Genomic DNA, 7332 nt, shown 5'->3' on the forward strand with positions numbered 1-7332 from the left:
GCTGATGAAAATTCAGTTTGACTGGTTGAAAAGAGAAGTCGCTAGTCACTTTGATCCATTAGTGAGTGTATGTTTGGCTAGAACGAATAACGTCTATCCACTTTGGCTGGTGGAAAAAAGACCTGAATGCAATGATGCTGCGTGACAGATAGCGTTGAGCAAAGATGCTGACACAGCTCTACATCATCCGGAATGACAGCAAAGAGACAGCTTGTCATAGCTACCTGTAATGCTAATGCACCGTGTATGTGTATCCGTAGACTAGGGACGTCTCGAGTCATTTCTTCGAGAATCATAAGAAGACGTACTCTGACCTGGAGAAAGTTCGAGAACGCATCACAGAAGCATTGCAGGTAAGGCAGCAACACTGGAAAAATAAATGTGATGTATGACAGTGACACCCTATGCATTCGGTGGAGTCGCAAAACACTCGCTACATTAGGAACTTACTGTAAGTGACCGGTAACTGGCTCTACCTACAAGATCACGCACCACTTAAGTGATTTTTTTTGGGAGCTTGAAATAACAATGGTGGTGGTGTGTGTGAAATAATGTCTGATTTAACTACCTTATTCTCTTGTAATGTTCCTAGCTCCTGAGTCAACACAGAGACTCAGTCATAGAGATCACCGGCATGTTGGAATACATGCAGGTCTGCATTCACCTCCAGAGGGCCAACCAGTTCATCACGCAAGCAATAGAGGTAACACACACACACACACACACACACATACACACACACACACACACACACACACACACACACACACACACACACACACACACACACACACACACAGGGAGGTAGATGGACACTCCCAACTGAGATCGCTCCCGGACGTGTAGTCCCAGGTGTTTCTATCACTCCCGGACGTGTAGTCCCACCCGATTATATTTCACGTATTATCCCACTAAACATAGAACGTCACATAGACGTTCATATCTTGTCCATATCGCGTCCGTCCGTCTAAGACCAGTTCTGTACCCAAAAATGACGTGCAAAATAGGTATACTATTTTGACGTCAAACTATGAGGTCCATTAGACGTCTGAACATTTACCCAATGGGGACTGCCTAAACAGATGTGTCAAAAAAAATAACACATTGGGATGTGTACACAGCATTGACAGATTATGTGTCATTTCACAGAATGTGTGAAACCTGAAGTTAAGAGATTCATTTCTGGGTCGTGCTACAACAAGTGAGAAACTAACGGCCGTTTGGCTGTCCAATCGCGTGACTGTGGACATTTGAAAGCAGACTTCCGCCCGCCTTTTCTACCGTTGGAAATGCAAGATGCGGCGACTTGACTTCAGACACCGAGAGAGGCTGGCGTAAGTAATTCACTTTATTGGTATAATTTCGTAACAATTACGTGTGTTACCGTTAATGTATGGTTAAAATCAAACCCTGCTTCACAAGTTTTGCTGTACGAACATTGGAACAGCCTCAGTGATTCTGTGAACATTAAGCTAGCCTACAGATTTATACTCTAGCTAGTTATTGATACTCAGTTAGCTATTGATCTTTAACGCTTGCACTATAAATTATATTTATTTTCTTTTAATTCACACGTGGACTAACTTAATGGTTAAAACGTGTTGTGTTGGGAAAATTAAAGGTTTGAAATGTGATATTGGATGGTTTGCTAACATTGGTTGCTAATATGGTAACTGATAATTAGCTGGTGTGGAATAAATCAGGCGGCACTTTACTGATGTGAAGTTTGAAAGCTATTTTCTGAACATAAAAGAAAGAAAGTCTGACAGGATTTGTGCAAGGATACTGAAACACCACGGATGGATTGACGTAGAGCTAGTACTGGTAGTGGGGCAAAAGTGGATGCTGCTAGTAACAGGTATCGGAGGGGGCAAGGCAAGGGCTAGCTAGCATAGAGGCGATTTTAAACTTCAGCGCTTCAAACGTAAGCAGTTCTGCGTCAAATCATGTAAATCAGACCATCCGCCACCCTCGTACATGATAAAGAATAGCACCAGTAAAAGCAAGCAGTATCCCACTGTTTTGTGTTGGCTCGATGAAAGGTGATAGAAACGAATTTCCGAATCACATTATGTCGGCTTGGTTGTTGTTGTGGCCAGTCAATAGACAAGCTTTGAACCGTAGTTCCATGTAAGTGTCGTGGTTTTCACTGTTTCAGTATGTAGTTGGATATGGTAGATCTGGGCAACTGGTCAACGCTGTCGTGTTTTGTCTCGGTAGACCTCGTATGACGGTGTGTTGTGAAAATACCGGCAGTTGTTTCAGATGGAGGGTGCGACGTGCCAGATGTACGCTGTTCGAGGGATAAAACTGCCACGCACGAGATTTTGTAGGCAATGGTAATTGGTGACGATACCATGACGTTTGAAAAGAAGATTCAAAGTTTGAGTTTTATGTGGCAGAGTAGAACAGCTGCGTGTGAAGTGTGGCGACTACCAAGGTATCAACACCAGTTATGGCTACGGGATTTTAAAAGTACCTTCAATGCACTGGGAACTAACGTGCTCTCCCCCTCTCTCTCTTTTCTCTCTTCGTCAGGGCCCAGGTCTTGTGGCCACATCTGTCCAAGCTCCTACTCTGATTGAACAGTTGGATGATCAGACTGATGGTAAGTGTGTGTGTGTGTGTGTGTGTGTGTATCATATTGTCTATGTGATCATGTGTCTAATTGCCATCCACTTACAGGCCCTCTGCCTCCTTTCATTTGTTTTTTTAGATTTTTTTTTATTGTTGTATTGTATGCAATTGTGATAAATATGTTACTGTGATAGTGTTATAATAACACAGAGACTTTGGTAAATGTGAAATTTAAGTACTGCTGTACAATTTTCTGCTCTCATTTTCAGATGAAAAGTGCTACACAGTTCTCACACATCTTCTGACTCCGAAGCCGCTGCAGTGTAAAATCTGAGATGTCTTTTCTGGTTGATTTTGTGCAGGTATTTTTCAAAGGATAGTTACTTTTAAAAACTTCTTTTAATCTTTAAAAACACTTTCATGCAGAGCCTCTGTTAGGACCTCATTGCGATACAGAGTTATGACCTTGTCACCAAAATGTCAATGACCATATTTTAACCTGCTATTTAAGGCTGTCATAGCCATATTCTTATAACAATGCCGTTAAGTTCAAGAGAACTATAGTTTGGTGATATGGATCCCAAACGGAAGGGAACAGCAGCGGTTTGTAGTTGTAGAGAACTAATTAGCGCCAAGTGTTGTTAACCTGTTGTTTCTTGTTTACCTGTCACAGTAGCCCATAGCACTTTTGTCATAGAGAGCAACTTGGTCAGTAAATATGTGCCTGCTGTATAAAGTAGCAGTATTTGGATGAGTTACAGCTAACACGGACGGCAAACTTGAGACTGTATATTGTGTGTTTGACAGATTTCTGACAGCGACAGCGATGGTGAGGGAAGCAGTGTACCGAACTCTCAGATGACTCGGACCAGGTGACCAAACCCATGCAAAGCACAATGTGAGTGTACACACACACACACACACACACACAGACCATGAGTCAACATAGTAGCCCCTACAATATTTTTCCAATTTATTGCTGTATGCTTACCATATCCATCATGTTGATGTGTGTTAATGCATCCTTGTGTGTGTATGTGTTGGTGTTAGGACTGTGCTGAGGCGTTCCGCCCCCCTCCCCCTCCACACCACTCAAGGCACGGCGGCGGCCCAACCGCAAACTAACGTGAGTACACAACACACACACACTTGTGTGCATGCCACGCACTGACACTTTCTCTACAGTGACTTGTCAACTTTCCTTACATTGTGTGTGTGCGTGTGACAGGGAGATTAACATGAGGCTGGATGCGCTTGGCTCCCTGCTGCGTCCATCACCAGAGGGGCCGGGATTGCTGCGGCAGCTAGCCAATTAAAGGAGGAGGATGAAGGAGAGGAGTCTGACGATGCCGACATCGCCATCGTATGCAGTCCACGCCCTCGCAGGAAAACCAGCCAATGAAAACGCTTGCAGCAGCATCAGCAGAACACACGGGCACGACTGGTAAACTTAAAGATACGCCACAGACCAGACATACACCAAATACAACTAGCACAGGTACACACACACACACACACACACACACAGCAGTACATCTGTTTTGTATAGCGCTTTGCCTAGTCAAAGACTTTTTACAGGAAGTATTATAATTCTGTTTTATAGTTGGGGGAAGCCATGGAAAGTAGATAACCCTATACAGCTGATGTGTGTGTCAGTAATATTTATGTGTATGTGTGTTGCAGACAGAGCTTCTGAAGCATGCAGTGGAAGACCTGTCAGTCAAGCTAAAGGTCCCGCCCTCCAACCTGCTGCTGCTGCACGGAGAGGCGGAACTTAACACCTCACACACTATTGGCCAGCTAGGACTCTGCATCGCTGACATCTTTGGTAGGAATGTGTGTGTGTGTGTGTGTGTGTTTGCGTTTGGGTGGGTCTGTGTTGGTGCAAGTCAGTCTTGGCTCCTTCCTGATATTATACTGTATAAGTTCATACGTATACCGCATTGCAAAATGAATTTCATACACAGTATATCACGAAAGTGAATACACACCTCACAGTTTTTGCAGATTTTTGATTATACATTTTCATAGGAAAGCATAACAGAAATTTCACTTTGACACAATGATTAGTGACCTTTTAACAACTTATTTAACCGCTTAAATTTCTTGCGTCAGCATGACAGTCATGAAGTAACGAAGATGGTTGACAGTTCTTATGTTCACTGTCCCTGGGTCGCTACAGTATGCTCAAAATTCATCATTTAAAGACGGTTTTAGCTAAATTTTCTCCCATGGGAGACCATGCCCCCAGACCCCCCTAGTATGACTCAACACTATCCCCCCTGACCCGTTTTCATGCCTGTATACTTAGTTTGACTGGTATGCTTCATACCTTTCAATCAGTTAAGTAAAACTTGCTATTAAGTATTATTGATGATGTGTCTCTCTCTCTCTCCCCCCCTTCTTCTTCTTCCTCCTCTTCTACTTCTTCTCAGTCTGGAACCAACTTCACATCCCTCTTCACTGCACTACTGACACTGAGATGGAATCCACAACCCAACCACTAGTGGTCTGCATTGGGAACCTGAAGAGTCTGTCATAACCGCCAGGAATGACCGTGTGACCATTCCCGTTGCAGACGGCCTGACTTGCACAATTGACAAGCTGTTCAAGCTTTACTGGGTCTGCAACTTGTTATATCCAGCACAGCTCAGCTCTGTTTTCACCTTCTTTGAATATGTTTATGACGTTCCCATCTCAACCAACAAACGAACAAAGGCACTACAACTTCTCTCAAAGCTTCCCAGCAGCCCAGTGATCACTCAACATGTGTTTATGCCCAAAATGTAAATAGCTACTACAGACATCAAGAAAGTAGTTTGGCATCTTTGTCATGTACACGCTTTGTCAGATGCACAGGATATGATGATAATTTGCAGCCAAGATGGCTGTTCAAGTGTACAAGGACTTACTATGTAGACACCACCTACGTAGACACCACCAGTCCACAACAACAGAAATGGGAGTATCTTTCAATGACTCTTTTGAATCCACTGACATTCAGACAGCCTATGCAGCTTCAAGTAACACCTGAAGAAAGAGCATTTTGTGTCCCTTCTCAAGGACCGATTCTCCATAATTTACCACTTAATGACAATTTATCTGTGTTCATGCTTGTTAGGATTATTACAGGGAATTATTTTGATTATCATTTTGGCAACACTTTATTTTATCATTACATCTATTAGCTCTAATACATAGTGTTAATGCCTGTATGCTGTATAAGTAACTTGTAAGGCATGCACTAAGCAAAATCAAACATACGTTAGGCATGTATTCGCAAATGCCTTGTTCATGCACAATTTGGGATTTATTACCTAATATAACTTCAGTAAGGACCTAACAAATGTTTGATTTCGCTTAGTACATGCCTTACAAGTTACTTATACAGGCATTAACCCATTGATGCTGGATGTTGGGTTGTGCAACATTGGCCCTGGCGCCTGGAGTTTTGTATGGCATCAGCACCCTTTTCTGCAAGTGCTTTAGGCATCAATGGGTTAACATTGTATGTATTAGTGCTAAGCTATGTAATGTTAAAATAAAGTGTTACCATCATATTTTTAAAAAAATATATGTTGTAAAACTGGACGATTGTGAAATGATATGATGTGGCAGATGTAAGACCCATTGATGTAATGCAGAGTTTTCATTCAGATGAACTGTCTCTTAACCCAAGGTACAATGTCTTTTCTTCCAATATGTTGGATCCTACAGTATTTCATAAGAAAGTTTTCAAGAGTATTTAACACTACTTCGAATTTCAAGACTTTTGGGTTTTGTAATACACCGGTAATGTTGTTAAGAGATGATAGTGTACGAGTCATAATCATCAATACTTCATGAAATTCGCAGTGGTGTTAATTATTCTTGAAAAAGATCACATTTGTTATCTCCCCCTCTTCTGAAAAGCCTAACAAAAAAGAATATGACAGTAAAGTTAATGTAATACAATTTTTTTTTTAATTGAATGTAAACACAACTCTACAAAAAAAGAAAAACGTTTTAGAGGTATGTAGTCAAGACTTTTGAAGATTTAACCTTGTAAATAAAAGTAAACCCCCCCTGTCACTTTCCATGTGATAATTGTCTGTATATTTTGAAAACTAGAAGTTTCAAGGTTTTTAATGCTGTCACTTAAATGTTTGAATGACAACTCACAGAGTTAATTTAAAGTCAAAAAGACGTCCACAAAGAGTGATGTCCCATTTGCTATAAGACATTTTATTTATTTTAGCAACAGATTAGAACATTTGAGTGATCTGAATGGGAGGCAGTGATGAGGTTACTTCAGTTCTGAAGCAGTCGATACAATTAACAAGAAATGCTATTTTGCATTGTGTTGCATACATGGAGCATCAAAGGACTTTTTAAAGATTGTGCACAAAGTCTGGCATAGGTGAGACTGTGTGTACCATTTGTCTTAAGATGGGATTTGTTCGAATCTCAACTGTTTTGCTTTTCAAGAACCCTTTACCCTTAATTTTCTCAAAATACCACCATTGCTGGGTGTTGAGCTGTGTAGTTTAACTTTTTTGCTTTGAAAATCTGCCATCTTAATTCAACGAGTCTGTGGGTAAGAATTGACCTGTTTGTTAGGTTGTTAGGCTTTTGTTATGAGGCTATGTTAGGTTATCTCGTTTTAGCAAATGGAGTTTTGGATGGAATAAATTTAATGGCCGCACTACTGAGGTAAGGAGGGGGAGAGGTTCATTCCAATTTCGAAAAAGACGTTGATAAGACATCCCTAATGAC

General features: G+C 41.4%; 1 long non-coding RNA gene across 2 annotated transcripts; it reads left to right on the forward strand.

The window, feature by feature from the left end:
• The first annotated feature begins 1158 nt into the window (after positions 1–1158).
• Positions 1159–6648, forward strand: LOC134454157 (uncharacterized). Of its 2 annotated transcripts, none has more exons than XR_010035806.1 (8): positions 1159–1334; positions 2539–2608; positions 2847–2939; positions 3385–3475; positions 3628–3703; positions 3806–4075; positions 4261–4405; positions 5013–6648. It is a non-coding gene; the product is annotated as an uncharacterized LOC134454157 (long non-coding RNA). The 2 variants fall into 2 exon arrangements; XR_010035805.1 differs by having other exon boundaries at positions 3806–4021.
• The last annotated feature ends 684 nt before the right edge of the window (positions 6649–7332 follow it).

The sequence above is a fragment of the Engraulis encrasicolus genome, chromosome 1 (genome assembly GCF_034702125.1).
Source record: "Engraulis encrasicolus isolate BLACKSEA-1 chromosome 1, IST_EnEncr_1.0, whole genome shotgun sequence".
NCBI lineage: Eukaryota > Metazoa > Chordata > Actinopteri > Clupeiformes > Engraulidae > Engraulis > Engraulis encrasicolus.